At 44.2% G+C, this 10,647-nt stretch overlaps 1 long non-coding RNA gene across 1 annotated transcript; it reads right to left on the bottom strand.

The window, feature by feature from the left end:
• Window positions 1-312: 312 nt before the first annotated feature.
• On the bottom strand, window positions 313-9,989 carry LOC147029294 (uncharacterized). Its single transcript, XR_015055701.1, has 3 exons — window positions 9,894-9,989; window positions 9,676-9,749; window positions 313-791 (listed from the first exon to the last, which is right to left on the bottom strand). It is a non-coding gene; the product is annotated as an uncharacterized LOC147029294 (long non-coding RNA).
• Between the last annotated feature and the right edge of the window lie 658 nt (window positions 9,990-10,647).

Here is a 10,647-nt window from a genome sequence, read left to right on the forward strand (position 1 = left end):
AATGAATAGGATATCAGGTTCACTTAAGTGACCCAGCAGTATTGGCGGCGGAGGTTTTGCATTCTACCGACTGCTCCCCTCTAGTTTTCACTAAATTTGAAAAATTTCCAAAAACAGCTTTTCACTTTGTCATTATGGGGTATTTTGTATAAACCAGTTATAACATTTTTTTAGAAATTTAATCCATTTTGAATTCAGGCTTTAACACAACAAAATGTGAAAAAGTCGAGGGTGTGTATGTGTGTGTGTGTGTAAATAAATATAAATAGACTCCTTCCAGCTGAACAAGCTGCATAAAACAATCAAGAAACCCAACCAAGTTAAGCCCTTTATTGTTTCAAACCCTTTCCCAGAGTTCTTCCACAGCTATAAAGACATTCACAAATTGTACACACATGAGAATCCCAATGCAATGAATCTAAAAGGATCACACAGCAAATGGCTGCATATAAATCCATGAAAAGGAATATTTTATACAAGGGATCAAGCTTGGGCTATTGTGCCATGATGAGCCATATGGCAGGAGTCACCCCCTCCAGATATCGTCATGGCGATGTGGACATTCTCGTTTCGCTGAAGGTGATATTTACAAACCATGAACATGACCAAACCATTGCTGAAACACACCACATACACTGTAGCTAAAATGTCACCTGTGTTTTAATCAGGTAATCACAGTTTATGAAGGCACATCGAGATCATTCCACTCACCTTCCACATCGCAGCTCAGCTGGATCATTCATCAGGATTACCAAAGGAAGTGCAGACTGAATCCAACATGAAAGGGTGGTCTAAACATAGTAAGTGAACAATAAATTAAACTATAATAATGTGATCCTGCTGTGTTGGATGAAACTTTAATTCAAGTAATTTCCCATTTCCTTCTCATGCTTTGAAAGTATGCCTACCATTGGGATTTATGGTTATGAGTCTGAGATATTACATGGTAGCCAACTGGTAATTGGTATCGGTAGATAATTCATTAAACACTGGTGCGAAGGTGTGTTTTGTTTCATTGGTAATATTTGTCCACATATATAATGGTAAAACAAACAAAAAAAAAACTGCCGAGCAATCAGCAACATCACTACATGGAATTAAAGTTTGACAATAACAGCAGCAACGTGACGAATAAACCAGAAGCACACAACAAATTAGAGAGTTCATAGAACACCTTACCCCATGCACACTTGACAAACAAGGACATGGGCGGGGTCTTCGAGCGGAAAATTTGATTGGTCGTGATGCCGTAATATTTTGTCCAATTACTGCTAAACTGAAGGGTACTGAAAGTGTCAAAAAGGTGATTTGTATACAGTGTTCAAATGTATAATTAAATTGGGTGATGTATACGCTCGAATAGGGGTGAAAAGCAAGACAACGCCCAAGTCGGACCAGCACGTTTATTCCTCGGTATGCACACATTGTGCATGCGTGCCTGGGTCCTTTACACACGTCAACCTCCGCTCCCTCCCCTCAAAAGAACTGTAAATCAGTGCAAGGTATGATCACCACAAGTTCAACCATTCAGGTGTCTTGTGAGTGTGAGCAGAGCGTTAGTTGTTACTGTTACATCCGCATACTGGTATGTTACAGCGGCGCTGTGAGCTCATGGTTGTTCACACTGTTGCTTTACGACAATTGGACTGGTTTATAGTGCCCCTCCTGTTTTACGGCGCTCCCCAATTTTTTGAAGAACCGACGATTAAAAGACATGAGTTTGATTACACTGACCTACATAGTCGTGTCTTGTCTCTCACACAACAGTAATAAATTATATCAGAGTATAGGTGTTTGCCTATACCAGTGTTTCTCAACCGGGGTTCCCCGGAACCCTAGGGTTCCGCAAGAGGTTGCTAGGGGTTCCGCTAGAAACAGTAATAAATAGGCTCATGTATTTTTGAGTAGTTTTTGTTTGATTTAATATTCGTAATTTTACTATACACATACGGCATATTGTTGGAAACTCCTTGGTTATTATAATAGAGGCTTCAACCTCTTATATTATTTACAATTACAACAAACATAGGGAATGTTATATTATAACAACCATAACAACCACGAAGCGCGATGGACGCCTGGAATAGCGACTCGTCATTGAACACGGCACACGGCCTGCACGTGATGACGTCACCCACTCAAAGCACGATGCGCGATGGACGCCCGGAATAACGACTCGTCATTGAACACGGCACACGGCCTGTACGTGATGACGTCACCACTGACGACGTGGTCTGTGTCATTGCCAATAAATTTGACAAAAAGGGGGTAATTTTTTCCTTAAACCAGGTATCCGAAATAAAATATTATATTTACCATGTGAAGTACGATAAATATATAAAAGAGCTAGATATTAATAATGGTATATAATAATTTTATGCAGGGGTTCCCTCAGACATGAAAACTATTTCAAGGGTTCCACAAGGGTAAAAAGGTTGAGAAACGCTGACCTATACAGTGGTGACCCCAGAATCCCAATTTCATTCATTCCAGGAGGCTGTTCGAATTGCAAAAAGTTCAGATTCCAAAAATATTTTCCCAATAAGAAATAATGGAAAGTGAATTAATCCGTTTGTGGACCCAAAGAAAACCTACTTTCAAGACACTTTAAACTGAAATTCCCCATGTTTTAGGTAAAATAAGATGAGTAAATGACCTTCGGTGGTGGTGTATTGTCTGTAAACTGGGAAAATCACCAATTCAAAGGTCCACACAGGCTCGAGCTCCGTCCTGGGTTCCGATCGCTCGCGCACTCTGCGAGAGCGCTGCCCCCGGGGCAGCTCATCAAACATGATGCCCACAGAACCACAATAACTTTCATCAAGCACATGGGGCTGATGTAATCATGGATATTCCAAATTACAACCGGTTTTGCTGTCAAATTCAATCCTTGCCCGACAGTCCGTCACACCACGTGATCGGATTGCTTTTTTTGTTATTAATTAAAACACAAGATGAGTAAAAAAACAAACATCACAAATGAAGGTGAAAACACGAGGTAAGGCCTAAGTCACATTTGGCTCGGCGGTCGGAGGGTCTACAAAATGTACGGGCACTAGCAATTATAAAGCGGCCGCAGTATTTCCACGGTCACACAATGTAGCAGTCACATCTTATATATTATTTCCGAGTTTGTGGTTTCGTGTCGCGCTATCTTCGACTTTGTTCTGCGCTCGAGTAACGTGATATTTGGCTTACATTATCTCAAAGACCATATGAGGTGCATGGTACAAAAAAGGTAAATAAAATGGTTCTGAAACAGTGAAATCGTATTCCACTTACTGCATTAAAGTAAAATTACTACTGATACTCTGCATCAGTTCCTTTCTCAAACACACCCACCCCAACATGTCGCGCAGAGCGTGGGTTATGCTAGTACAGTAAAACCCCGCTTTCTGAACACCCCGCATACGAACGCGTTTTTTGCCAGTCCCGAATTTTTAGAGAGGAAATCCTGTACATAGTGCCCCCGATAATCTGAACACCCCGAAAATCTGAACACCCCACATATGAACATGCTTTTTACCAGTCCTAAACCAGTTTTTACCCCGCACTGTGAACGCTACTCCAACCTTTGAAGGCATCAGTGCGAAACATGGCCATTGTTCAGCCGCGGCTGCATGGCCAACACCATACAAACAAACGCCGTTGCGAATTACCACCCATCGCGCAGTTCGTTTTACTGGATGCAATGGTGTGGATAGAAAATGCAGCGGGGTGTGAAGAGATACAGTGACTTAATTAGAACCTGTTTCTAAATTAATCAATGGTAATCAACCAATAAGCATCAATAATTACAATTTCGTCCAATCAGCAGAGGCCTCCCCCTGGGGGAGGGGCACAAGAAGGCCCTGCACATCTCGATTTCCATCAATCTTCACTTGCTATTGAAGTTCACGCAGTACGATACACCAAAATGCCGAAAACGCATCACCATCTGCCGTTGGAAGATAAAGTCCGTCTGGTAAAGGAAGCGGAATCCAAGTCGCAACGCAAACTCGCTGCTGATTTCGGAATTTCGCTGGGCGCAGTGAACGGTATTTTACGTCGTAAATAGTCAATATTGAAGGAATTCGAAGACGGGGCCCTATCTTCGCGAAGTTGACGAAAAGGATGCAGTTTCATAGACATTGACAACCACGTGCACACATGGTTCCATGCTGCTCGTTCAAAGAGGATCCCTGTCAGCGGACTTATGGGAAAAGCGAAGGCCTTAGAAATCGTGACTGCCATTGGTGAGGTGGATTTCAAGGCATCCAACGGCTGGCTTGCCCGATTTCAAGCTCGAAACAAGATCTCGGCACGTGCAGTTAGCGGCGAGAGTGGTGGCGATGGCGAGAAACTTCCAGAAGAATAGACGACGTGACCCCCGAGGAATACGTTCGGTGCGACGATACGGTGCGCGTTCATGACTGCTAGGACGACGACTGGGAGAACGATTTAATGCGGAAAGACGATGACGAAGAGAATGTGGACAAAGAGGATGGGGACCAAGAGGAAGTGGAAGACATGCAGGTGATGGTACAAGATGGACTCAGTTGTGTGCAAAAGCATAAAACTCTTTTTCTGAATCAAGGATGGGCAGAGTTGCTCGCTCCTTTGGAAAGAATCGAACATTCAGTTCAAGTTCATGTCCTGGAGAATTCCAAATCAAAACCACAGAGTTTTATAACATCTTGGCTGAGAGACAAGTAATTGTACAAATTTCAAATTTTGATTCTCGTGCTGTCAATTTTGCGTTGCATTTTTGATCTTATCAATTTTCTATCTTTCCGTGGCAAATAATTCAAATAATTGTATTATTACTACTGAATGCCAATAATTGTGTGCTCATTTTGTCTGTGGAATGTGTATTTAGATGTGTATGTATTGATTAAACGACTTTTGTGATCTGTCGAATACAGATGGCGCGTTCATGGTCGGTTGATACCCTAATCCCCGATAATGTGAACACCCCACATATGAACGCATTTTCGTCCAGTCCCATTAGTGTTCAGAATAGCAGGGTTTTACTGTATGTTTTTATTTTTCGAGTAGACGCATGGGGTATTTATAAATTGTGGAGACCGAAAACGTGGGGGTGCCGTATGGTCTTTGATTTGATGTCGCACGGTGACCTTAGGGCATCGCTGCGGCGGCCATAGAATTTTCAAGGCAGACGCAAGTTCGCCTCAAGGTGCCCGCAATGCGACCGCAGGGGGGCCCCTAAGGCCACCGTACGGCGACCGTGGAAATAGTGCGGCCGCCATAATTTTTTGGGGGTTGCGAAAATTCATTTTTCATGGAGAAGAGCTTACTGCAGCCGCACGAATAACGCAAGCCCACCGTACGCCCTACGTTTGATCGAAGTGGAACACATCTACGTCAGAGCTTGGCTTTGTCGAATTGCTTCGGTGACGTAGAAATGAAAAAAAAAGTTATAACTCTGCGCTATAATTCCACGGCGCCCTTACGACCTGTAAAATAAAGCCATACGGCGTAGGGCCTCCCTGAGGCCACCTCAGTTTCTCTGCGGCCGCCACATGTTTCTGTCAATTCAGAGGGCGTACGGCCGCCGTATCCTCGTCGTAGAGCAAATGTGACTGAGGCCTAAAGTATCGATCGACACACGAGTACTTCCACCGACGAACTGAATGAACAAAGCGCGGAGATGCGGCTCGAACAGGTGGGGGAGACACGTGAACAAACATGAACGCTACGTTGTGTTTGGATTTTTTAAAATGTATTAGGTTTTTAGGGCAAAATTTTGTCGAAAAAATTGTTCGGATTCCAATTTGTTCAAACAATGGGGCGTTCCGATTCTGGGGGCATCACGGTATATTATAGTTATAGTACATTCAGTTATATATACCGGTATATTTTTATTTCAGTAAAAAAAAAGAACTGGTATATATACCCACTCGTTACCGTCCGTCTGGCCGGACGTTCGCCTTAGGGTCCCCCTGTGGTCGCCTTGCGGTCGCCTTGCGGGCACCTTGAGGCTACCTTGAGGCTACCTTGCGTCTGCCTTGAAAATTCTATGGCCGCCGCAGCGACGCCCTAAGGTCACCGTGCGACATCAAATCAAAGACCGTATGGCACCACCACGTTTTCTCAATACACCGTGCGGCTCCCCGAAAAATAAAAACATATGTGACTGCTACATTGTGTGACCGTGGAAATACTGCGGCCACCGTATAATTGCGAGTGGCCGTAGATTTTGAAGACCCCACGGCCGCCGTGGCAAACGTGACCTCGGCCTTACTGCTCTGGACTACCACAACAGCACTAAACTTTGAGATGATTTTTTAACCTTCGTTTAAAAAAAAAATCATAATTTTATTATAATGGAAGTAATACTGCGTGGGGTGTCATGTTCTATGAACGCTCGAGTTTTGATTGTGCAATTGGAATGGTAGATTACAAAATGAAACGGAAGATCAAGAAGGAACCCGAAGAAGTAAAGAACAAAGATGGAGTCATCAGGAGGAACCCGGATAGGATTCGGGTTTCAGCCGCGACTCCACAACCCTCAAACCCATCCAGATGCAGCCAAGTGAGCCTTACAGAAAGATTTCTGCAAAAATTCACTTCTCCTTTGAGGGATAGATAAAGAGAGGAATAGAGAGTAAAAGAGAAGAAAAAGCAAGAATTACAATGACTAAAGAGAATTAAGAAAAAATAAAAAAATTAGAAAGAAATGTGAAAAGAACAAACATGTCAGGAAGAACCCGGACAGATAGATTTCAGCAGTTCGTCCCCAGGCTCAAACGCAGCAACATGTACAAGCTACCAGCGGTCCGTAACAAAAAATAACGTAAATACCCTGCTGTTTCCAATACAAGCATTTTTAAGCGTAAATATATTTTTCTTTCCACTAATTGGTGTGGTGATACCATACAAATCTCTCTGTAAAATACCCCTACCACCGAATAAAATGACTGCGACCATTCTTTATATTGTTACGGATCTGGAAACCATGTGCATTCAACATAGAAGTCCCAAAAGTTAGTTATTCCGTTAAGTACATGTAAGATAGAACCCCTCCTTTTGTCGAGTGGGAGAATCAAAGGTGTGCGTTGCGAGGTTCTTTTTGCGAGGTTATTACATCTAACAAACCACATATCCTCCAACAAAACATCCAACGGTACCATCGCACTTGCAGCCCTCAGTTCCTGGGCCACAGCGCACCATTGCCTGAGGCGGAATTCTGATGATGGTCGAGGCAGTTGCACCACGTCCACCTTCCTCAAACACGCGTGGAGTGGAGGGCGGCTTTCTCCGGGTATGGCCGAAACCGTGCCCAGAAAGTGTGGGCCCGTGGGAACCCTGTCCAATCAAGGCGGACAGTGACGTGTGCTTCACAGAGCCCCACCACGGACGGGGGGCCCTTTTGTTGCCTTTCGTTCGTTCTGAGGATATTGGGGGAAGAGGGGAGTGCGTCTGAGGGGATTAGAGAAGAAATGAGCACGTTGGTTGGGTGCGTCGTGTCGTGTTGTTGGTGGTTTGTGGTTCGTTCGTGGAGTTGGCTGGTTCTTTTGCTGGCGTTCGTGGAGCCTTCGTGGGTCCCGTCCACGACCCTGATCTCCGCCAGGGGACTCCGACTGCTCCACACGGGTTCCTCCATGGGCACGAGCCCCGCGCATGTGACTGTGGGCCAAGCCGGACCACCATTGACAGGTGCCGCACCGCGGAGCACCCCCTACCTCCAGCGTGCAGGTACCCCGCTGAACTGCGACCCCCCCAGCTCGTGTCTCCTTCTCTGGCTGCGGGGGTCTTCAATAAAATATCTGTGTGTGTGTCCATCTTTGAAGTAGAATTGTTTAAGTGTTTGATCATTGAAAAAAAGGCTGCCCTGTGTCCTTTTTCCTCTTGTAAATTATTTCTAAATAAATGATTGGAGAAATGTTCCCAGTTTGTTTCCGTCTTTTCCTTCATTGGTCCAGCATGGTTCGGATCTGAGTTTTAGCCAGGTTTTTATACCCGATAATCCGTTCATCCTTGCCGGCACGGCTTTGCCAGTTTCCGCTCGACTGCACCCGAACCGAAATTGGTAGTCGGTAGTTGGAACTCTACCGCAGCTGGTAGAGTGACCCGGTTTGAGCAAGAAGTACCGAGGGCGTGGTTCCCCGGTAGTCAAAATCACGCAGTTAATTAGGTAAATTGGTTCAAGACAAAAAGACCCTACGCTACGCGGTTGAGATATTGGCGTCCACGGTCGGTTCAGCGACCCGCCGTGTCACGGAATTATCCGGAGCAACGGCCTACAATTCCGGGGAGTCTGGTGGGAGGCGACGTAACCTCCCCCACCGAATGGTCGTTCTCGCCACCGACCCCCGGCCTGCAACAATATATTGAACAGCAAATACAGCCCGTCGCTTCGCTGATGGAAATATGATGGAAAGTAGAGGGGAGGCAGGGAGGGGAGGGGGGAAAGGTAGAGAGGGGAGGGAGGAAAGGTAGAGAGGGGAGGGAAGGAAGGTAGAGAGGGGAGGGAGTGTGGACAGAGTGGAGGGAGGGAGGACACAAAGATGAAACAAAGTGCTGTTGTCCAAAAATGAATGTTAAGGTTAAGAGATTTGAGAAGTTATTGTACGTGCAGAAATAAAATAAAGTCACGGACCCTGCGGCATCTCCGGGCGTTTATAAGTGATTCAAAGGTATGAAAATGAGTGAGGAAAGTGAAAAAACATTCTTGAGAGCTTTTATCATTAAGAAATCGTTGCGGCCCCGTTCAATTGTTGCGGCCCTGGGCACATACCATATAGCCCTGTTTATTGCACAGCCTGCGAGCCCCTGGTGGCCCTTGGTGACCTAAAGGGTTGCCGTCAACACACAGATGTGAAAACACCCCATCATAATCCGCCATAAATGCTAACAAATTAACCTCGTGGTTTCAAGTGAGTGTTACAACGTGAAGCATAAAAGTAACACAACTACATCAGGATATGTTTGCAGTATAAAAACAATTCCGCTTGCAGCCCGGTTAACCACAAGGAAGAGTAGCAAGTGGAGGCAGGGCCGAACAGCAGCCATGATGGAGTCCTGCAGGCGGTGGTGACTCTCACACCGATGTCTTCTCGGAAAAAGTGTCCCCCCCCCCCTAAAGAAAATCGTGAAGATCACCGACATGAAGGATAACTTTAATTTTAAAGCCGGTCCTCACGGTGCACGCAGCGGTTAAAGAAGTGAAAGGAATTCTTCAAATAATCACTTTCTCCACAAAAGAGTTGCAGCTTATTGTAGAACAACCCTGGAGACATCGCAAAGTTCAATCGCCCATGAAATGAACATTGCAGATAATCCGCCATGTTGCCTTATCGTCTGTGTGCACGACTGTTAAACGATCTTTGCGACTGTGAAAAGTGAAAAGAGAAATTGAATTAAAGTTCAAATAAAGACGTGAGGCCGTTTGAAGCAAACACCTCCATTCTCAAGAGAAATCCTTTCCAACAACGACAAACACGATTTTTAAAGCATCCATGTACAAATCTTACATAATCTAACAGCTTACAACATCAGGCATGTGATGAAATACATAAGTTGTGTGAAAAAAATTAATTTCGACACCTTTATGAGGAAAAAAAGCGGCGTGGCCTAGCATCTATCCGAGGCCTCACTTGCGAGGCCCCAGCTAGGCCCGATGTTAACACATTAACTCGATCATTATAAATGATATAAAAACACACAACTTACCTTCTTCGCAAGACACCCTTTGTCTCTGTAAACATGCAGTTGTCTCATGACGGTCTAAACCCAGGTGGCGTTCCCTGTGAGGGGTGAACAACCCAAACACAGGACGAATTGTGGTGCTTCAAAATGGCAAACGCAGACAGCTTTGAGAGAGACAGGTAGAGCAACGTATCCGAGGATGCATCTGATAAAGGGTATAATTAAATAATGCCATTAATTACCACGGGTGTGTTAATTAACCAAAAATATTAATTTTCACTCTTGCATTTCTCTAAGGGAGCTTGGCGTTGTTGTTGTTCTTCTTCTTCTTATTCTTCCTCTTCTTCTTCTTCAGACAAAACCTTTATATTCGGACTCGGCTCCTTTATAAACACCATCCGGATCTCCTTAAATACTAAGCACTTGTACGCATCCTCGCATTGATGGTGCCTTTTGTGAGCGTCGATGATGAACTTTAATATATTCGGACATTTGCTTTAAAGTTTCGAAAAGTTCACGTTACTATTTAAAGATTATTCCATTTAATAATAATATATTGTAATTTAGTAAATACATTATTTATTTCGTAAATACGTAAATACACTATGACGGGTCTCGCTATTGGCTTAATCAAGGCACATGACAAAATATCGGAAGTTGTTGTTGTTGTTTTTTTGTTGTTTTTTTTAGCCGACAAAACCTTGAGGACGCTGCTCTTTTTGTCACATTTGTTCTTGTTTTGACATCAGATCCAAGATGGCCGACTGGCGGCCATTTGAGTTGCAAAAAAATCTGATGTTGAACACGTCCTCAACAATTTCTTGGACAAGTATTTACCGATGTTGTTCAAACTTGGGAACGCAGATATCAAATGATTACTTACATATGCGCATCATTTTTTTTTTAGATCAGATCCAAGATGGCCAACTGACAGCCATTTTGTTACTGAAATGTGTCCCCAATCATTTCTCAGACATGCATGGTCCGATTTTGTTT

The sequence above is a fragment of the Eptatretus burgeri genome, chromosome 3 (genome assembly GCF_056783735.1).
Source record: "Eptatretus burgeri isolate ZD-2024b chromosome 3, Ebu_testis_v1, whole genome shotgun sequence".
NCBI classification, from domain to species: Eukaryota; Metazoa; Chordata; class Myxini; order Myxiniformes; family Myxinidae; genus Eptatretus; species Eptatretus burgeri.